Source organism: Parasteatoda tepidariorum, chromosome 4 (genome assembly GCF_982258835.1).
Source record: "Parasteatoda tepidariorum strain Cologne lab strain chromosome 4, Ptep-v5.0, whole genome shotgun sequence".
NCBI lineage: Eukaryota > Metazoa > Arthropoda > Arachnida > Araneae > Theridiidae > Parasteatoda > Parasteatoda tepidariorum.
The window spans coordinates 40,202,197-40,226,402 of record NC_141758.1 but is presented as its reverse complement, the minus strand read 5'-3'; the positions used below and the strand labels follow the sequence as shown (position 1 = coordinate 40,226,402).

The 24,206-nt window shown below is 31.0% G+C and overlaps 1 protein-coding gene across 2 annotated transcripts in view; it reads right to left on the bottom strand.

Moving 5' to 3' along the window:
- Window positions 1–19,258, bottom strand: part of LOC122270755 (dermonecrotic toxin LcsSicTox-betaIC1-like) — a 56,543-nt gene extending 37,285 nt beyond the window's left edge. Inside the window, exon 1 of one of the 2 annotated variants that reach the window (XM_087160956.1) lies at window positions 19,166–19,258. The gene's annotated coding sequence lies outside the window, so the exon portion shown is untranslated. The remainder of the gene's footprint in view (window positions 1–19,165) is intronic. The other variant, XM_087160958.1, reaches the window with a different exon arrangement.
- Window positions 19,259–24,206: the final 4,948 nt, after the last annotated feature.

Genomic DNA, 24,206 nt, shown 5'->3' with positions numbered 1-24,206 from the left:
AAAATGTAATTGATATATCCAAATTAAATTTAATATCAAAATCATAAATATTATGATAAGCTATTTGCTTACTTATTTATTCTCACTTATTTGTGAACGAATCAATCTACAGAAGCATTTGAATGCAATCAAAATACAAAGTGAATTTGTAATTTTATAAGAAGTATTTTATATTAAGTTTATAAGAAGAGATCAACCAAATAAGTTTATATTGAAAAACAACTATTGTTATTAATTATTGTTACTTAAATTAAATGATTTTCGATAAATATTTAATATAAATATATATTAATATTATAATATATTAATATATATTAATAATGATAAAAAGTATGACATTTGTTGTTATTAAATGATAGAATTCACTAAAAGTATATAAATATGTAATAAATAAAATAATTTTGTGATAAAAATGATAAATGAAGTTTATCTATTGTCAATACATTGGTCATTCTCATTTACACCTGAAAAAATAGCCAAAAAACACAATTTTTGTAACTGGGCGGGGCTACCCGACACATTTTGAAAAGAGCTGAAAAACATGTTTTTTTAAATTTCTATTTTTTTAAGTTTAACTATTCTTTTTTTGATTTATTCTTTTTGCATTATTTAATTAGATGATAAAACAATAGAAACATGCAAAAATGTTGATTATTACTCAGTATTATACAGAAATATAAGCAATACTCCTTAAGGGATGGGGGCTACCCGACTCTCTCCTACCTGATAAAACTTAAAAGCGTTTCTAATAATCGCAGTTCAGCTTCTCTTTAATTTCATCTGTCAACAAACAGGTTTTGATGTTTTCAGTCTCACCGATCCTAGGGTTGAGTAATCTTATTTCGATAGCTTTCTTGTTTTATTCTTTGAAAAATATTAATTCACGAATCCCACTGTACTTTTGACTTCATTTTTATTAGTCCCGCAGTGGACTGATCGTTAAGACACGGTTCCCAGCAGATCACCGAAGTCAAGCATCACTGGCTGCGGTCAGTATGCGGGTGGGTGACCACTTGGATCAGCCTGCGTAGGGACCGAGGGTGTGCGGTATTGGTCCTCGTTAAACTGTTCTACCGTAAAGTGCTCGACTTCGCGTGCAGGTCGTCGGGCTACCACAAACACTGATTGAAGAACTGGCCTATTCTGTATCATTTGGTATAATGGAGTTGATTTGTTTATTAACTTCTTTTGTTATCTATTTTTTTTTTTTTTTTTTTTTTTTGTGAATAATAAACTTGCAGTTAGCAAAACTACCTACCCCTTTCTCATACACAATTATAAGTCAAAAATTATGAAACAAAAAATTTACGTCATTCTCGCAAGCGTATTTCAAATGAACTTTCTTTTAAAAACCCATAGATTATTCAATTCAACCTTATCGTTTACTACAAAAATCGCTCAACTTTCACGCTTCTAAGTCGTATAGTTTTTGAGAGCAAAACGTAGAGTAACGAAACGTTGAACATCCAAAACAGAAGCGTTGATTGAGATTTTCATAATTTTTTTTTTCCCAATGTGTTGTCATTCGTCAATTCAGGCGTATTAAGGTAGATTTGTTGGCCACTCTCTCAGTTGCACCATATTAGGTAAGTCAATGTTGCTCCCACAGTAAGGACAGATAGCACAGAAAATGAAAAAAACATCCGTGGCTTGTCCGGTATTCGAACCCAGAACCTTTCCGATGCAAGGCAGATTTTTTAACCCTTTGAAATAATTGTTTCCATCTGCATCAATGGGTTAAGAAATAATTGTTTCTTAACCCTTTGATGCAGATGGGACATCGGCGTCTCTTATGTATTATTATTTTTAACGCTTTAATTACGATCAAAAATATATTTTGGTGTTTTTTAAGTATAAAAACCAGTTTAATAGTTACTAAAAAAAGTCAGTTAGTTTATCGGATTTATATTTGGTTAAAAATATAAAATCCAAAAAAAGTAACCTGTCATTTTTTTTATTCATATTCAAAAATTTATGGATAATTAATTTTGTAAAGTAAAAAAATTTCTACGATGGTTATCTGTTTATCTTAGATATAATGACTTTAATTCAGTACAAAATTGAAAAATTATTGTTTGGAAGATGAGCCATGTTTGGAAGATTTTTCCTTTAAGACAGAAAAAGCTACTGGTGTTTTATGCTGTTTTTTACAACCAAATATTATTAAAAGGCACGATATTATAATGATCCCTTATTTTGTCCTAAATTAAAACAAAATAATGAAAAAAGTATGAAATAAATAAGTCCGGCTCAAAGGAAAAACATGGTTATCTTATTCTATTTTAAAATATGATAATTTCGTTGAGGGAAAAGTTTTAGCATTTTAATTGATGTATTATATGTTCTTTCTTATTTCAATTTTTTCTCAGGGTTATCAAATTTTCTTCATATGCTTTACATTCTATAAACATATATTTTTTTTTTTTTTTTTTTTTTTTTTTTTAACAGTAGCTGCTAAATAATTCCTGATTATTGGAATGTAAAAACATTTGAATTTTTGCTTCCTTAGAATGTGAAACTCTAGCCTTTATACATGCTCCAAAGTTTGGTTGTAAGTGTAAATTTCTGAGAGATTATTTACAACTTTCTTTTTTTTTAGAAATTTTACATTATTTTAATTAAAAAGGATTTTTATTCAAAATAATATGAGAGTTTTAAGACTTTTAATTAGAGAATGCAAATTTAGAGACAAAAATAATAAATTTCATTTTGTGCATTGCCTTGCATATAGTGGAAAATTTTTTTTAATTACTTCGTAAGGATCTATATTTTATTTCATTGTGAAAAAAAAAAATTTATATCCTTATAAATAAAACACTATTTATAAGATAAGATATAAATAAAATGAAATAAAAGATATTTTAAGAAATAAGATAATTAAACCAGTAAGATAAAATAACTAAACCTAATTATTGCAAAAAGGTCACTGTCCTTATACTATTTATGGGCTTGACCCTTCCCTTTGACGGTTCATTTTGAAAAGGGAGGGAAGTCTCTCCCCCACTATGCTTTGGGGCAAAGAAAGGCTGGTGCCCGATGGTCACGTAAAATAGGCCCTGTCTTATTCGTGAAAAGATGATTCCCAGAAATTCCGACTCTTTCTGCTTTCCCGTGCTTTTGTAGAAACAGAACACATGTAATGTTCCCTTTGAAAAGAGATTTTTATTTTGAGGGAATTCTGTTGTACTTTCTTATTACTTAAAACTGTATAAATAAATGTATATATATATTTTTTTTTATTATGTTGGGAAGTTAGGAAAATCATTTACACTGATTCTTTTGCTCGAATGATGAATGTATTACATTGAATGCCACAATAAGAACAAAAATAAAAAAATAAACAACTTCTAGCTTATGTAACAAATAGAGATTTTAAATTTAAAAATAATAAATGAAATGTCAATTTAACTGCTTTAAAAATAAATTGAACTGTAAAAAGGACTCAAAACTGTATTCGAAATTTACAAAATAACCAGGAATGCACAAAATCTGTTTTCAAATACAAGTTGAAAATTGCAAGTTTTACTTTGTTTCATTCTAAAAATTTATAAACTTAATAAATTATCAAACGGAATATTGTTGAGTTACAGAATGTAGTCCGCATAGAATTGAATTGAACGCAAATTTCAAACAATGCCAGAAATTATTGGTGTTAACAAATTCCTTTCATTCTTTTTCATTTTTATTTATTTATTTTCATTTTTTTTTTACGTATGTGCCCTTTTAAATTAAAGGGATTTTTTCTCCCTTTTAGACTTATTTATAAGAGCAACAGTATCCTTGAGGTTTATACATATTTTTAAAGAATAATTTCTAAATATATGTAAAAATTGTTGAAAAGAGCTGTTTACTTATTATTGTCAATGGTTAGGAAGTTTACACAGAGAAATATTTATATTTTTAAGTAAAAATAAGGATTTTTTCTCTAATTTTTTAAAATAAAAATAATAGCAGAATTTAAAGCTTTAAAAAAAGAAATCACTTCAAATAGTTTTTACAAGCAGATATATTTTTAAAAGTACAGTGAATAAAATAAAAAAGATTATCTGAAATTGAAAACTTTTTTTCTGATTGAAATGTTTAGAAAACCTTTCTGATACAAAACAGATTTTTTAATACAGAGAGAAACAGTTGCTTCTTAACCTTTTCATGCAGATGGGACATCGGTGTCTATATATATATATATATATATATATATATATATATATATATATATATATATATATATATATATATATATATATATATATATATATATATATATATATATATATATATATATATATATATATATATATATATATATATATATATATATATAAATATATATATATATATATATATATATATATATATATATATATATATATATATATATATATATATATATATATATATATATATATATATATATATATATATATATATATATATATATATATATATATATATATATATATAGACGTTCTAATTACGAGTAAAAATATATTTTGGCATTTTTTAAGTATAAAAAATAGTCTAATAGTAACTAAAAAAATCTGTCAGTTATCAGAATTATATTTGTATAAAAATATAAAATCTTGAAGAGAAGTAGTTTGAAAAACATTATAATTAATATAGTTAAAAACATTATAATATTTTGGAAATGAAAATTAAATTTTTCTTTCCTAATTGCTTTAAAAATGTAAATATGATTGTGACATTGAGTCACCAAATCTTAATTTTTCTGTTGGGATTGTGACCTAGAAATTAGGCCGACACCCCTGAACCCTCTACTGTGACGCCTCACTGTCTGCCGACCTTCACGCCTTTGGTCTTCGGCACTCTTTGATGTCAACACATGTTGTTAGTTACTGTACGGTCACCGTTAGTGTTTAACTATGCTTAAATTTAAGGGGTTAGTCAACTCACTTCAGTTCGCTCCTTAAGCTAGATTCTTTTGCTTTTTAGGGAGTTTAACTTCCACTTCTGGCCTTTTATATAAATACCGCCCATTTTTTTGAGCGGGTAGCATTCGATATTTTAGTAGCATTCAAAACCTACGATCCCTTAACAGGGATTTTTCATCTTCACCCCATCCCTCTCTTTGAGAGACGGAGTTTATTTTTTGTTTAAATACATGGCGGTCATTTTCTCCTACCCCTGTGGGTGCGTGAGCTGTCCGGCTCGGCTGTGCTGAAATTCTTCTTCGCCATGGGTAAATCTTTGGAGGGCAGATTTTTGAGAAGTAAGACTCCAGCGGCATCCCACTCCCGTGTTCCATGAGTTTGGTTACATTCTCTCTCCGTTCCTGTTTTCTCGAAAGTTTTGTTATGAAAATCCCAAATGTGATTTTAAGAAGTTGTCCATAGTCCTCCACTAATGCCTATCCTTTTTCAATCATGTGCCAGAAATTAGTGTGCTGATATTTATGGTGTTCCTTGTGGCTGTGCTCCTTCGATATTGTGATCTACTATTATCCAATTTAACAAACCTTCTGCTGCAATTAAAAATAAAACGAACATTTTTGTGATAACCAGAACTCATTTATTCTGTTTCTTTTTAAGAACATTATTGTTTTTCAACATTTCAGACATCTCAAGGTAAACCTGCAACAGGTATGTGGAACTCAATTAGATAATAATTAACTTGTCTTTTATTTTTCAACCTTGTAACAAAAGTAATTAATTAGCTAAATTTATAATGTTTTTTTACTAATTTAACTGCAACATTTTGTACCTCACCAATGTGTATTTGTATGTGAGTTATTGAGGCACATCGCATAAATTTAATTGTATTTTATTTTTCGGCCATTTTTTTATTATAACAACAGCAAGTCCAACTTAACATTTGGCGCCGATGACCAGTCGCATTGCTGTGGTACTTGTTTATCAAAATTTGTTTATTTTCTAAAAAATGATTTAGAGTTTAATTATAATTAATATATATAATTTTAATTTAATATAATAATTCTTTTGATTAACAGTAATTGAAGATTTAAGAAATTAATTCCTGGCATTTTGTTGTTTTAATCATTAAAATGATTGAAGATTTTTGACCAAAATTTTTTTAGCTACCTACATGTTTTTTTTCTAACTATGTTTTTAAAAAGTAATCAGTAATGTAATGCTTTATCTAAAAAGTAAGTTTTCATTTATTACCTACATTGTTGGGCTCAATTGCTGAGAATAATAAACAAATATATGATTAATTTTGATTTAAAGCTTGTGTTTATATATTAAGTTAAGTTATGATTTTTGAGTTGATTTAAAATAATAATTGATTACTATAATTTGCTGTAATTGACTCATGCAATTGTTTTGTGATATTGATCAGGGTAACTATTTTAATTAATAGTATAACTTTAATTAAGAAAATGCAGTTAACTAATTCTTCATAAATCATCTAAAATAGGATTTGATTTTGTATTTAAAATTGATGTTCAATGTTATTGATGTTTACACGAATGCCATATTGGTTGAGCAAAGATCGCGCAGCTTTTATGTAACTGAATGATTATAATTTTAACTTTTTTATTTAAACTTAAGGTTCACTTATTGAATAGTTTCATTTTAAATAATAGTACTGCATTGTTATATTAATATCAGAGGCTATTGAGAATTTGTTGAAGCTAATCATTAGTAATAATAAGTAATTTGTATTTATACCAGTTTTTAAAATCTGTTGTGTTTTTCAATATTTAACTATTTCACAGAAAATTCATGGTCACAGGTTAAATGAGTCATGTTTATGAATGTTTTATTTCTAATACTTCTTTAAATATTTAATTGTCAGTATTATTTAATACTTGTTTTTCAAGATGTTTCATATGGTTAGATAATTCAAAGTAATCATTTGAGTCATATCATAATTCCTTTTGACTATGGCAATTTTTTTAATTGTGATTTGTTGCATACAATTTTTCTTAAAATTTAATTTTTAAAATATATGGTATTTTTGTAGTAATGGTAATTTTATACTATATTATTATGTAAAGGTTTTTTTCAATGATACTAATCAATATAAAATATTTTTGGTAGATGACCCCAATTCAAACCCGCAGTAGGACTAATTTTAATTTGGCAATTATGCCTGATAATAGTAATGATGTAGATGCTTGTAAGCAAGCACCAAAGTTTAATTTCACTATTCCGGAATTCTCCGGGAATTCTCAAAATGTCAGTTGGTTTTTGACTCAACTTCAAGAGTTGGTCAAGTTAAATAAATATGAAAATGATGCAGCATTATATCTGCTAAAATCAAAATTGTCGGGATCTGCTCTGACATTTTTTCAGAATTCTCCTGAATGTAGAGCAGTTACAAAATTTGAGGAAGCATGCAAGCTACTCTTAAACTTTTTCCAACAAGATGATTCTTCCTCGGCGGATTTGGCAAAATTTCAGGCAATTATCCTCTTGCCCTCGGAAACAATCAAAAATCTTGAGTATCGTATAGACACCCTAGCCCATAAAGCATACAGTTTTATCAATGATCAAACTGCCTTGTCTAAAATAAAAGCTATGCAGTTTTTGTCCGCTATCCCTTTGCATCTCAAGGAGACCATTCTCATTGAGGGGATACAGGACTATCGCGAGATGGTCAAACGGGCTAATCATATTGTGTCAATTCAACAGTCTTTGGCTGGTTCGACTACTTCGTTAGTCGCTGCTCATTCAGTAACTCAGTGCACTTCTGCTGCACCTGACCAGCTCACCTTAATTGCTAAACAGCTAGAGTTCTTGACTACCAAAATTGAGACTATGCAATTTAATTGCAAAATTTGTAACGAAGCACATGATACAAAAGCTTGTCCCCTTTTACGTACACCTGTGCAGGGTCAGGATTGGGTTAGACAAGAACAACCCCGAACAACCCCACACCTTACCTGTGCTTTCTGTGGACGCTCTGGCCACATCATGAGTAATTGTCGCACATATCAAAGGCAATTCAGACAAAATTCTATGGGCCCAAACATGGCGATGCATTATTTTCCGCCACAGCTCCCCGTGGCTCCTCCCCGATTTACTGCACCGCAGTATCCACCACCACCTATTCCGGTTCAAAGTGAACCATTTCGACCTAGAGTTAATGTTAATAATAACAGGGGAAATAATCCTTTAAACTCTCGCAGGAGGCAGTAAGGGATGGACCTGTCTCCTCATCCACCAAACCATCCAAAATTTTTGATATTAATGATTTCATGTCAGAATCTATGCATAATTCAAATGTAACCATTCGGGAGTTTTTGACTAATTGTGATTATAAAGAAAATATTGAGCACATAAATATTGTGTCAGATGAGATTAGTCTTCCAACCATTGCATCTAATTTTAGTAACGTTAAAGTTAATTTCTTGCCGGACAGTGGTTCGTCAGTGTCATTGTTGACTCTAGATACTTTCAATAAAATCAGGACTAATAACAAAGTAAAATTTTTACCAAGAAAGGTCCAAATTAGGACTGTCAACTCTCAACTTCAATTTACAGCTTGTGCTGAAATTTCATTTAAGATCAATAACCAGTTTTTTAGACACCAATTTTTTGTAGCAGATATTAGGAGTAATACCTTTCAAGGCATTCTCGGTTATGATTTCTTAAGAAAGCATAATGTTCTAATCAATTATAAACAGGAATGTGCACAATTTAGTAATTTTAGTATTCCCTTAAATAATTCTCATGAATTAACTTGTAATGATAACAATAATGAACAGGTGCATGTTGTTTTGAGGAATAAGCTCAATATTGAGCCAGGCGAGACTGCTATTGCCCATTTAAGAATTGATTCTTTTGATAAACAAACAAATAAAGAAGTGTACTTCACACCTACTTATAATACAAATATTGTAATTCATCCCTCTATTAATGTTATTGACAATAATTCTTTTGATATAATAATTCTGATAACACTGTTCACTTAAATAAAGGTTTGAATATAGGTAATATAAGATATAATTTTGTTGTCCAAAATAGTAATGATAGTAATAAGGTAAATGTGAATGAGATTAATAATATTGAACAGTGTAATTTAATTACTGCTTCTCAGGATATTTTAAATTTAAGAAAAGATGAACTAAAATCTATTGATTTTGATTTAGCACATTTAGACACTGATCAAAAATTAATTCTTCAAAACATTTTATTGGAGAATTTTGCTGCATTTTCCAAAACCATAAAAACTTTAGGATGTACTGATCGTGTGGTTCCCTCTTTAACATTAAAAAATGATAATGCAATAAAAACCTTACCATTTGAAATTCCATATGCTTTAAGGGATGACATTAAACAAGAATTAGATGAATTAGTGGAAGCCGGTATTATTCATAGGCATGTTAGCCATTGGGCTGCTCCACTAGTCTTAGTCAAAAAGAAAAACTCAGAAAATAGTCAGGGAAAACCTAAGTATCGTTTAGCTTTGGACTTAGGATTACTTAATGCAGTGGTAGAAAGCTCCACTTACCCTTTGCCTAAAATAAGCACTATAATTAATGAAATTTCTTCCTATAAATTTTTCACAAAGTGTGATATACGAGAAGCCTATAGGCAGGTTATGCTTCCTGAACACCTACAGGACATACTAACTTTTACTACTCCTTTTGGATCCTTCGCTAATAGACGACTCGTTTTTGGCCTCAAAACGGCAGCGAGTACTTTCCAGGCTTTAGTAGACCTAATTATTGAGGAATTAAATGCTGATGGGGTAAAAGGTATCCATGCATACCAGGATGATTTCCTCATTGGGGCAAATTCGTTTGAAGAGATGCAATCTAGGCTATCAGCTTTACTTAAAATTTTAATCAAGTATAATTTAACTTTGGCTCCGAATAAATGTTCTTTCTTTAAAGATTCTGTGGAATACTTAGGATTTGTAATTTCTCATCAAAGCATAACACCAACTGATTCTAATATTTCTAAAATTACTTCTTTTGCCACTCCACGTACAGCTAAACAAGTCAAAAAGTTTATAGGTGTCTGTGGATTTTATCGTCACTTAATCCCTAATTTTGCTCAATTAATTGCTGTTTTAACCAAGGTTGCTACAAAGCAATCAAAATTTAAATGGACGGATGAACAACAACATGCATTTGATGCTTTACAACAAGCATTTTTCTCCAAACCGTTTGTTAGGTTACCAGATTTTGAAAAACCTTTCTTTTTAAATACTGATGCCAGTAAACTCGGCATTTCGGCTGTATTAATGCAGGAGCATGAAGAGTCTCTTCACCCTGTTTCATTTTTTAGTAAATCTCTATCTAAAGCAGAACGTAATTATCCTGCAATTAAACTTGAGTTATTTGCCATATTTAAAGGTGTTACTGCCTTCAAATCATATTTGTACAATAGAAAATTCACCATTTTAAGTGACAGTAAACCCTTGGCACATTATCGGAAAATTACTTCCCCTGCAGATATAATTACTCGGTGGCTTTTAGCCTTAAGTGAATATTCTTTTGATTTTATTTATGTACCTGGTCCTGACAATGTGTTAGCAGACTGGTTTAGTCGGTCACCGGACCCTAATTTTCATCAAAATGCAATTGATAATAAGGAGTCTGAATTAATTTTACCCTTTACGGATATTGATGATGATCATGTGCTTAATAATTTAACTTGTAATGATGCTCCCCTAGAAATTTCTTTAGATACATTCAAGAAGGAGCAAAGCAAAGATCAATATATTCTAGAAATTATATCTCTTTTAAATAAACCAACACTAGTCAATCAGTCAAAAACTGAAAATTTCTTTCTAATTGATAATGTTTTAATGTATGCCACCCAGACTTCTCCCCACAATCATAGAATAGTGGTCCCTAATTCTTTAAAATCTAAGATATTAAATATTTGTCATGTTTCTCACACTGGAATTCAAAAAACGTATGAACTAGTCTCTAACAGATACTTTTGGAAAGGATGTTATGCTGATACTCTTAATTATGTCAAATCCTGTGAATTATGTGTTAAACATAAACAATCTTCGAGCAAGCCGGCTCCTTTAAAATCTATGTGGTTACCGCAAAGACCTGGTCAATTTGTCTCAATGGACATTGTTGGGCCTATTAAAAATTGTGGTTACATTCTAACATTTATTGATCACTTTTCTCGTCATTTAATCTTAAATCAACTACAAAATTTAACTTCAGAAACAGTTTCTAAACACTTAATTAATTACATTTCACATTATGGTAGAATGCTATATCTTTTAACCGATCTTGGTACTCAGTTCAAGGCTGAAGTGTTTGAGTTAATAAATAAAAAGTTAGGAATTAAATTGGCACATAGTAGTGCAGCTCATCCCCAAAGTAATGGAATGAGCGAACGAATTAATCAAGCAATAAAATCTTCTGTTTTGACTTTGCATGAGAAGGGTGTAACATTTGCAACCAGTTTAGTAATTCATCAAAATATTTATAATGGCACAATTCACTCTGCAACAAAATTTACCCCTAATATGTTACATTTTGGCCGTAATTTGGCATTAATTTTTGATTGTTTTGAGTCTAGCATAGAACCTGTACATTTAGATAAATCCCATTATTTGTTAGATACATTAAATCAACTAAATATTGCATATGATAATGCTTATAGTAATTCAGAAAGGGCTCAAGTTAAACAAAATTCTAGACAAATTACAAAAGCCAAGTTAAGATCACTTGATATAGGTGATATTGTTTATTTAAAGCACACTAATGTTTTTAAACCCAAATTTGACGGTCCTTTTACCATTGTTTCAAAATTTAATGATGTCGATTATGTGATTCAAATTTTAGATAACCCCAATGCACCTAAACAAACTGTACATATTGATAGATTACGTCTGTGTCCTCATAGGAGACAAAACTTGTTGTTTCAACCCGTTGATACCTCGGATAATGTTACTGATGCAAGTATCACTTTTCCTAAGGCTTGTCCTTATAATTTGAGAAACAAATAATTTTTGATTATAAATTTAACATTTAAAATTTTTATTGGTATACGTATGATAAGTGTTATGGTGATACGTTCGTATGTGACGCTGGCCGTTGCATGTCCATGGAACGATTGTGTCCCATGCCAGTTGTGATGCAATGCCAATAGGTTGTTTTGCATAATGGTTTCAGTAATTTTTTAATATATATCATTTTTGTAACTTACTGTGTGTAAATTAATTGTTCTTATGAGGTTTTTCAAACTGTGTTTTTACAACTGGTGGATGATGAGGGGGGTTCTCCTTACAGAGTGACCTTACCATTTTAGGTGCCTGTTTCTTTGGGTTGGTTCTTGTCTAACTTTTACATTTTTTTAATGATTGTTAGGTCATGTTTTAGACATTTTTTAAACATTAGTAAACACGTAATTTAACTTTGAGGATGATACAAATTTTGAATGCCAATTTTTTTTCATTTTTTTGATCCTTACTCCTGTACAGTATATTTTTTTCTTTTCTTATGTAATGAATAAAGTTTTCAGTTACATAACTTTTGGATTCTCAGAATGTAGTAAACGGCTACAGCTCTGTGTTTTAGATACAGAATTTTTCTTGTATCTGTAGTGTTGATGATTTTAATTTTGTTTATGTCTGCTTGCAAGCACCTTTTTATTTTTATGTTCATCAAACTGTTTTATTCTTATGTTCATCAATATTTTTTATTTTTATGTTCATCAAGCATTTTTATATTTGTTCATAATATGTGAATTTATGAATTTTCATTTTTAAGCATTCTTTATAGGTATTGTTTATGGACATTTTAAGTAATCATTGTTTATCAGTATTGGTAAGCAGCGTTTTTGATCATTGTTTATAAATTTTGTCTATAGATAAATTTTGTTTTTGGTGTGTGTTTGTTATACATAGTTGTGTTTAGACTATGATGCCTATGGTTTCAACATACTTATGTGATCAATTTTTTAGTGAGAAAAATGTCTGTGATTTTTTTAAGGTGTAATTTTTAACTTAGTTTTTGCAGGTGTTAAGTTCAATGTTTTGCCTAGGCGTTTCTATTTGTTTAAGTTTTTTTAATTTTAAATCTCTCTAAGTTTTAACTTGTTAATTTTTTTGTGCACTAATTGATCTCACTAATGACTTTGATTTCTGAACCCATGCATAATTCATAGGTTGTATACTAAATTTTTTTGTCGTTTTAACTCGGAATACTAAATTATCAGTCGTATTTGATTGGTTTTAAATTTTTTTCAATAATTGAATTGTACAAAACTTTGTTGTACAAATTTTTTTTTCATTCGTTTAAACTCGGAATACCATCAGTCTACAATGTTAGCCTGATTTGTTTTCATTTGTTTGCAATTCTCAATTTTTTTAATAAGCATAATTCAGCAAACAAAATCAATTTTTTTCATTCCTTTTTATAAGGAACCATTTGAGTTAATGAATTACCTCATATTTTTTTTCACATTTATTGAGTGAGTTATTTATATACTCATTGAGTCACATTTTATCTCTGTAATTTTATTTTCTATGGAGATAATTATTTAATGTCGAGTGAACTTTGTTTTGACTATCGGGTAGGTCAAAAGTTTTTTTTTTTTAGCAAAAGTTTTTTAGCAAACAATTAAGATTGTTTTTGTTGTTGTTGTTTTTGTAAACAATTAATATGGTTTGTTGTTTTTTTCAAAACAATTAACATTGTGTTTTTCACTTTTTAGCGAACAATTAACATTGTTTTTTCACTGTTTAGCAAACAATTAAGATTGTTTACTTCGTAATATTCAAGATCAGCTATGTACAGCTGTTAATGTCTGTTTTTGTGTTGTGATTGCTATTGTAACTATGTTGGGGCACAGCATTTCTACTTGAGGCAAATTTACTGTCAAAAATGTTTTGAGATCTAATGTTATGTAACATCTGAATGTCTGTTAAGGCTGATGTGGTGGACTGGAATGGCAGGTTGTTAAATTATTAATTTTAATTTTTTTGAAAAAAAAAGAAAAAAAAATTCAAAATTTTTTTTCACCGGCTGTGGGTATAAATATGACATTGAGTCACCAAATCTTAATTTTTCTGTTGGGATTGTGACCTAGAAATTAGGCCGACACCTCTGAACCCTCTACTGTGACGCCTCACTGTCTGCCGACCTTCACGCCTTTGACCTTCGGCACTCTTTGATGTCAACACATGTTGTTAGTTACTGTACGGTCACCGTTAGTGTTTAACTATGCTTAAATTTAAGGGGTTAGTCAACTCACTTCAGTTCGCTCCTTAAGCTAGATTCTTTTGCTTTTTAGGGAGTTTAACTTCCACTTCTGGCCTTTTATATAAATACCGCCCATTTTTTTGAGCGGGTAGCATTCGATATTTTAGTAGCATTCAAAACCTACGATCCCTTAACAGGGATTTTTCATCTTCACCCCCTCCCTCTCTTTGAGAGACGGAGTTTATTTTTTGTTTAAATACATGGCGGTCATTTTCTCCTACCCCTGTGGGTGCGTGAGCTGTCCGGCTCGGCTGTGCTGAAATTCTTCTTCGCCATGGGTAAATCTTTGGAGGGCAGATTTTTGAGAAGTAAGACTCCAGCGGCATCCCACTCCCGTGTTCCATGAGTTTGGTTACATTCTCTCTCCGTTCCTGTTTTCTCGAAAGTTTTGTTATGAAAATCCCAAATGTGATTTTAAGAAGCTGTCCATAGTCCTCCACTAATGCCTATCCTTTTTCAATCATGTGCCAGAAATTAGTGTGCTGATATTTATGGTGTTCCTTGTGGCTGTGCTCCTTCGATATTGTGATCTACTATTATCCAATTTAACAAACCTTCTGCTGCAATTAAAAATAAAACGAACATTTTTGTGATAACCAGAGCTCATTTATTCTGTTTCTTTTTAAGAACATTATTGTTTTTCAACATTTCAGACATCTCAAGGTAAACCTGCAACAGGTATGTGGAACTCAATTAGATAATAATTAACATGTCTTTTATTTTTCAACCTTGTAACAAAAGTAATTAATTAGCTAAATTTATAATGTTTTTTTACTAATTTAACTGCAACATTTTGTACCTCACCAATGTGTATTTGTATGTGAGTTATTGAGGCACATCGCATAAATTTAATTGTATTTTATTTTTCGGCTGTTTTTTTATTATAACAACAGCAAGTCCAACTTAACAATGATAGAGTTGGGAAAATATGAATTGTTATTATAGTTGAATATGAATGTAATTGCTATAATAGTTGTGCAGAAAACCAATCCGTGAAATAAACAACTCATTCGTGTAATTAAAATAACATTACATTAGTAAACGGGAAAAAAGTGTGTACTTCCGCACCACAAAGCATGATTTTAAAAATTTCTTTATTTATTTCAAAACTGATTGGTTTAATCAATGATATTCTTTTTCACCAACTCACTATTTCATATTTTTTTTCTTGTTTTATTAAAATTGCAACAATAAAATTTAAAGAAAAATGAATAAGATTTTTATGGGTCAAGTCAGAAGACCCCATTTCCGGGAATATTGCAAATAATTTCTTTTCGTGATTAAGAATTGTTCTGTAAAGTTAAGAGCTCTTAAGTAAAATTATATATATGAACTTAAATTTACTAATATATCATAATTTATTTATGTTATAGATGTCAAAAGAGCTTGGTAAATAAACAACATGTAAATTTTGTCTCCATTTCATTTTGTCATCAGGAAATATAATTCCGTATTGGAAATAAAAACTCTTCGGGCGATCGAAATTAAGTTTTTCATAAAACTGCATGCTATTACTCTTTTTTTTTACAAAAATAGGAGATTAGTTAGGATTTTAAAGGAGTTAGTATAATTATAGGGTGACACTAAAAGCTTAAGCAAATAAGAGACACGTGCCTTTCTCTGTTACTCCTTTCCCTTGCTTTGAATGATAGAAATTAGTTCTGTATAGGGCTAGAGGGTTATTATAAGTAAACATTCACGATTTCAGAGACCTCCCAGTTTGGACAACAAATTAGATATTTCCGAGCCCGAGGTACATAGCCACTTGGGGTCCCATTAGAGAGGCGGTTTACTATCACAGTTTTAACTGAAAAAAGTAAGAATATTCAGCATTGAATGATCAGACTAATAAGATTGATTCATGTAGAAATTCGATTCACACACGTGATAGTCGATGACTAAGAAAATGTAACAATTTTAATAACCAAATCAAAATAATTAATCATATGAATAAACAAAGCAAAAGATTGAATTTAACAATATAAGTATACATTCATTTAATTTGATTAAAACCTTTCATTTCAAATGTAATAAAAAAAACGTGCATTGTACCATAAAAAAAACAACTGGAATAAGTGAATAAAGAAATTATAATATTGTGCTGGCAGCTTAGATTTTCTTACATACATTAACATAGCACTCGTACATAGAAAGTTGTATAGTGTTATTTTGGTAATATACTTGTCTTTATTTTTATAGGAAAAATATGGAATCACTTTTTAAAGTAAACCATAATAATACTTTTTCTTTAAATTTGGTGGCCCCTTACCGATCAAGGACCTTTTTAAAGTAACCATTATGTCCTCCCATAAATCAGCCATTGTTGGGATACTTTTGAGACCTAATAAGATATGCGTATTCAACCCTTTGACTTCATTGGACAACCCTTTGAGTCCATTGTGGTTAACGTCCAATAAAACTTGAAATGTACCAGAGGGGCGTAAGTAAGCTCATCTCATTTATTCTTCTTCGTAGATCATAAACAAAATTGTTCATATAACCCTTTCATATTGTTTAACCTGCGTGACAGGGAGTTATCAGAGGCGTTTCACAGCAGAACTTATAATTATTTTTAGGTTCAATGAGAGCTTGAGATGTTGTCATATTCGTCGACACTTGACAAGCTCTCTAGTAAACAATCACGAAAACTTTATGGTATGTCTCTGATATTGTTGTTATATAGATGATACACACAAAAAAAAAAACGTATTATTGTTCTGTCAAAATACATAATCTATATATATATTTCTCTTACACGGCACCAAAAAAAAGCCTCATTACAACTCCCCGAATGGCAACGTTAGAAAATCGACCAATGATTGCTGCTAAAAATGTCACATGGCAAATCTAGATGAGGTGGCTCAACATATAGCGCTTTTAAAAACGGAAACAATAACCAGAGTGAGCATTATCAGGTTGTTCAATTCAGATTCATGCCCTAAAAATATGATAATATTTAATTTAAACTCAATTAGGAATTAATTAATTAATTGAAGTGAGAATGCTTTAAAAGGCCGCTGTTGAATTGATATTTTTCTACTGGGAGCTACCTAAACGTCTAAAAAGCGTCTAAGTGTTTGTATTGAATGCATTGAATTTTTTTATATTTCGCGTTTATTTATGCATTCAATTGTCACGCTTTAAAATGCAGAATATTAGTAGGGCTTTTAAGCGTAATGAAAGAAAACGTGTTCGAAGAGCCCAAGAAAGTATTGAGGAATGTTATGGAAGACGTAGATTGCAGAGATCAAGTGCAATAATAACTGTTAAAGATGTAGTCAAGTTTTTAGTCATGGACAACTTTATGTTGGCCTGTCAAGAGTTAAGTCATTTGACAGCCTTTCAGTAATTGCTCCAAGATGCCAAATCTATAATTGTGTTTTCAAAGAAATTCTAAATGCTTAGAGTTAATTTCTTAGAGCTTTGCAGAAAAAAATGTTTTTTGGAAAAAAAGTTCTATTGGCAGTAGGCAAGGGGAACTGACAATATGAAAACACCCCGATTAGAAATGCAGCATGGCGACCTCCACGTGGTATTTCTCGGGTAATGCTAACAGGAATGCATTTTAATTTATTGTATGTAAAACATCCTTATTTTGTTCTAAAATGTTATGTACTTTATCACAAATGTTAATTAATATAGAAATTGATTTCAATAATGCTGATCACCAAAAAATATTTCATTTGGCGATAAAACAAATTTTTGCGTTCTTGAAACTGAAAGACTTTTTGAGGGTTATTATCTCAGATAATTTATTTTGCTAATATGTTTCTCATATAGCTAATGTTTTGATTTTTTCACCATGTACAATCTAAATAGCAAATATACTTTTTTAAAAGCCAATAAGAACATTGATAGAATTCTTCTACATAAATACAATACTATGTCTTTGATGATAAAATACTATGTCTTTGATGATAATATACTATGTCTTTGTGCTAGAACATTGTGTTCATTGGCGAGCGAGCGCAGAGAGCCATGGTTCACGGCGTGAACCACATAGGATTGCGTAGCAATTCTCGGGGGTTGGCGAGCGTTAGCGAGCAGGGGGCGGAGCCTCCTAGTGTATTATAAGCTGCTAAAACATTATATATATATATACATTAACTTTATCAGTAGTAGGCAATTTTAATAACAGCGACTATAGACTGTATGATTGTGATGGCATGTCTTCGGATCATCCTCCGGGATGTTTCCCAGACCGTCCCCAATAGCCCATTGTGCAGCTCTAGTGCGACGTAAATTAACAACAACAGCAATAGACTGTATGAACAATAGATTATTTCGAAAAGATCTTTTATAAAAGTATAGAATGGTATAAAATTAATTATTTACAAATGTTTTGTACCGAAATCATCTATAAAAACAAAACTGAAGCATGGATAAAATCATCCACATTTAACACTTTCAATTTTATATAATTTCGCTTGAAAAATAATTTAAATGTATTATTAATAGTATTTTATTTAAAAACGCTAAAAATGGCTAATTTAACAAATTTGAAACAAAAAATTAAACTTAAAATAAAAATGATACTTAACTTATTTAGCTCGTAGAACATAAAAATTTTACTTAGATTTATTATCGTTTGCTTTTTAAAATAAAACAATACAAATTCCAGCTTATAGCTCGCACATAAATAAATAATAAATAACTCACTCATGCTTGAACGAAAACAACTCATGTATCGCTTAAATATCTGCCACTCAAGTTCGATTTAACGCAAAACAAGTATTTTGCTCAAATATAGGTGTTGTTGTTGTTGTTGTTGATTTACGTCGCACTAGAGCTGCACAATGGGCCAAATATAGGTGTAAACTCAAGTTGAGTTAAAGAAATTTCACTTTTTTTTAGCAGGAGAATTCACTCATTCATTTTATTTAAGAGTGCAAACTAGTAAGTTAGGTCTTGTTATTAAGGTTTATACAAACTACAATTCACAGGTAATTTTTTATTATTAACACGTTCAAAATAATAAGAATAATTTGATTATTAACTTACGTTGAGCAAACTTTTGTGATATTAAGTAAAATATTCTTACTGCTGTGCAGATCTATTTAAGTTGTTGCTTTTACTGAAAATACATTTTTTACATCGATCCTCGCCGGCCGAAGACTCCCCGTGTAGTAAATGGTGACTGATGCACGTTAAATCTGTCGAGTCTCAAAGTCCTCCATGTTCCCACAACAAATCAATACCTCTGGGGGTACTGATCCAGGAGTTTCCTTGTCTTCTGGATTGGTTCAAAATTACAAGGCTACGGAGTTTAACGTAAGTAGTCGTAAACCCATGAAATTGGGTCGGCTGTTCAACGACGGTTATAAAATAAAATAAAATACTTACTTCTAGGATTATACTTATAGCTTTTGGTCACGGGAGTCTTTTTTTCTCCGTGATAACAAGCTAAGCAGAGTGTTTCAAATCGGTTTAATCGGAAAGTTCGTGATCTTCATACAAACCAAAAGAATTTAAATTATGTTTATTCATACGAATTTTTGTAAGGTATAAGAAAAATCTCAGAATAATTTCGAGCGTTTCATTTAACCAAAATTCGTGACTCAATTATTTTACGTCACGCAGTGGACTGATCGTTAAGACACGTTTCCCAGCAGATCACCGAAGTCCACAATCACTGGCTGCGATCAGTGTATGGGTGGGTGACACTTGGATTAGTCTGTGTGGGGACCGAGGTTGCGCGGTATTGGTCCTCGTCAAACTACTCTACCGTAAAGTGCTCGACTTCGAGGGCAGATCGTCAAGTTACCGAAGCGAGGGTGCCATTCCCTCTGCAGAGGATCAAAATTGAGATGGCATGTCTTCGGCAATCCTCAGGGATGTTTCCCAGACCGTCGCCAATAGCTCATTGTGCAGCTCTAGGACGACGTAAATGAACTACAACAACAATCATTTTTCAATTCGCGATCTCAACGCTTGAACACGCCCTCCATCGGGTAGTATATTTTCCGGCTTTTATTTATTAAGTTTTCATTTAGTTCTATCAGAAGCATTGGCGGAATAGGACGCCATTTTTTTAACAGCAAATAAGAAGCAAAATTTCCCTAAGGAAAAGGCAGAAGAACTTGGAAAAAAATGACCCAGGACATTGGTAAATCTTTCTGAAATAGAACGCGCCCAACATTTGAAGAACAATAATTTTTACCTTTTTATTATCAACTTGCAACCGATGACTTCCGATTCCATGATCGTATACTGTTACAGATGTGCATATTACAGTAAAAGATATTTTTTTTACCCATGGACAAAATGGGTCTTGGTTTCGATTTCATGACGTCCTCACTTTTCAACTACAGTAATTAAGAGTAGCAGTGCCCATGCGTTGCTGTGGCGACCTCTGCAGTTTAATAATTTTTTTTAGAATTCCTTTTTTCACTTTTAGTTTTGTTATGCATTAAGTTAGTGAGTTTATTTTTGAGATATGGGACCAGAGAGATCCCATAAATACTTCTTGAGTTGTGAATAAAAAAGAATTTCATCATTTGAAAGATATTTTTGTTTTTATTGTTTTAATTAAGAATCAGAAATTCTAACCTACAGTTCAAACTGGATCGTTTTCAATACTAATTCAGGTGAATGTCACAAATGAAGAGGGTCCGAACTAATTGACATGGTCCCAAAAGTTAGAGTTGAAGCAAGAAAAAAAAACGATGTCAAGGCCTAAACTTACCGAGGCTCAAGCCAAAAAGCGTAGACGGGAATACCTAAAGCGTTACACATAAACGAAAGGATTCCGTTCGCAAATGCAAGCATGAAACCCGTCCCTCACAAAAGTACCAAAGTGGTTGAGAGAATTGAACTCTACCGAAGAGCGAATGGAGACTTTCCGAGCCCCTTTCATGCAAATACGGGAACGTTGATGTAGTTCATTTACGTCGCACAAGAGCTGCACAATGGGCTATTGGCGACGGTCTGGGAAACAGCCCTGAGGATGATCCGAAGACACGCCATCACAATTTTGATCCTCTGCGGAAGGGATGGCACCCCCGCTTCAGTAGCCCGACGACCTGCACGCGAAGTCGAGCACTTTACGGTAGAACAGTTTAACGAGGACCAATACCGCACACTGATCCAAGTGGTCACCCACCCGCACATTGACCGCAGCCAGTGATGCTTGACTTCGGTGATCTGCTGGGAACCGCGTCTTAACGATCAGTCAACTGCGGGACGCAAATACGGGACAGAGTGTTGAGCACTAGTTAGGGATAAAAGGATCCATTGTCAATGTATCCAATAACTTGCACAAGACCGTTGGCTGTCTTCCATGCTATATAGATGATTCATTCACTATTAATGTAAAATTAAAAAAAGGCCAAGCTTTCAAATCATATTTCATGTATGAACTTGTGAATCCGAAACGGGTGTATGATGCGGCTTACAAATTTCCTTCAAACACCATTGCACCAATCCGAAATTGTTAATATTGATCTCGATTGGCTGCTTAATGTCTGTTCAATCATCAAAAGAATGTACACAGAATGTGTCTGAGCTGCATTCAAATATGTCTGCGAAATCATGTAACGGCAGTTCAAGATTAACAGTTAAAGATGTCCAGGATGAAAACACACTAACGCTGCTTTTACAAAAATAATTAGACAACAACCAGTGACCCGCCGCAAGGAAATTACAATTTTTTTCACTGCTTTTATGTATATTATTCAAAAAAAAAAATCTTTGGGCTGACAAAGAAGTTAAAATATAATATTAAATTAATCATAATAATTATGAATAATTCTATTGTTCTTATTAGGTTTATAATATGATAATGGTAGCCCAGCGGTTAGTGCATCAGTCTTTGATCCGAATGTTTCTGTTTGTTAATAAGTGATGTTCATTGTATTCGGAATTTAAAAATCAACTTATCTAATTGATAATTACCGTGTATTGCAAATTAAAATTGACAAAGAGCAATGCAGTCAAACTGTAATTTTTGTTGGTCAACATGGATCGATAATACAGAAATTACAGGTGTTTCAAAATCAAATACTTCTCTGAATCACTGGATGTCATTGAACTCCATAAGTGTGGCTCAATGTCCTTCTATTTTATGGTATATTTTTGATAAAGACGGTCGTTTGAATATTTTATAAACACTTCCTCTTAACCCTCTGATATTCCTCTCGTTGTTGTTAGACATTTCTGCATAGAGTACGGTTCAAGTGATGAGTTATATTTGCAATGGTTAAGTAGTTTCCAATGGCTAAGTAGCTTGCAATGGTAGTCACGTTTAAAATGTTTAAAATTAAAAAATAATTTTATTAAATTACGAATTTGTTCATTCAAGTCGCGTTGTTTCATCTACATTTGTATATTAATTTATCAATTTATTTGAGTCTAAGAAGTCTTATTAAGTCTCTCATTTTAAAATAATAAAAGTTTTAAAAAAAGAAACCAGTAAAAAGTTGAAGGTTAATAGAAGAGATAGAATATATTTTTAGATGTTCAATGCTCGTTTTAAATAAATAGGTTTGTTCAATAATAAATAAGTTAATAAAATTAAATTAAATAAGTAAGTTTGCTCGAATAAAGTAACACTCATAATAATCTGCTTATTTATGAAAATTCAATTACAAATGAAAGATTTTTTTTCCTTAGAATTCCTTACTCCTTTCTGACGATTGGGTGCAATCACTTAGGAAAAAAAAACACTACTTAAATCTAGATTATTGTTATTAAAATCAAAATATCATTAAAATTGTTTTTCGAAGTCCCTTTCGTCTTATAAAATAGCAATTTAGCGAAAAACGTTTTTTAGATCTGTTGTTGTGAGTTGTAAAGGTTGTTCATAATTATTAGATACATTGCATGAGCTCATAAAAATTAGACATTTCGTTATAAGAGTTTTACTATTTTTTAGAAAAATATCTAAGTTATTTCCGCAATTTCGCGGCTCAAAAATTCTTTTCCTCAAGATAGTACTGGGGGGGGGGGAACTAGTTGTTTAGACTATAACTTGTTTAGACTCGCTAGTAATAATATAAATTTACTCAAAAATAATTTAAATAAAATTTAAATAAAGTTGTGTGTTTACAGAGCAGCACTTCATCAGGGGACACACTGTCTGTAAACACACAGGAGCCTTTCTGTTGTTAGTGGCAAAGCAAAAACCAACAGTGCCCCGAGGCCCCTAATGAAAATACAAGCATAAAGAATAATAATAATAATAATTACCACATTAAATAAATATTTACCATTATAACATTCATATAAATTTGCAATATGATCACCTTTACTGAAACAAATATACAAAACACTTAGAAGACATCAAAAAAACCGCCCCCAAAGCACATATAAATATTCAATACAGTTACAGTTAATAAAAGTGAAAAAGAAATTCCTTATATATTCCAAATCAGCTCAAAAATAGTGTGGTGACACCTAGATAAAAATAAACAAATTAAAGAGCAATAGAATCCAAGTGCTGCCATCTGTCTAAAAAATCCCAACAAAATATTTTGAAAAAGAAAACATAATCCCAATAAATTTTTGTAAATGAAAACAAAATCCCAATAAATTTCAAGATGAAAACCAAATTGTTCACCGTCTAGGCCTGCTTAGACGGGCTTCAATATCGGCCAAGTTAATAGAATTTGTTTAAAATTTCTTTAATCAAAACATCAAAATTATTAAAGTTGAAAGGAAATTTATTTTTCTTTAAACTGTTTTTTAATACGTCAATAGCGGTCAAAAAATCTATACGGTTATTACAAATGAATTTGAATCTCATTATTTGACCAAATACAATATTCTTGAAAATTTTATAATAAAGGTTGGAATAAAAATGCGTAAGGTTAATAACATTAAAATTGAAATCCTTCCTTTTATCATAAACCCCTATGAGATTATTGCTATCAGAAATATTTATATCAAGATCTAAAAAATAAGCATGAGAGTCTTGTCTATTTTCTTGTTTCTTACAGCTTTAACAAATATTGGTTGCCTGTACTCAATATATTTTGTTCCTAATCAACATAACCAATATTTTTCCCACTCGCTGCGACCACCGAACCCATTTTCTAACAGTTAG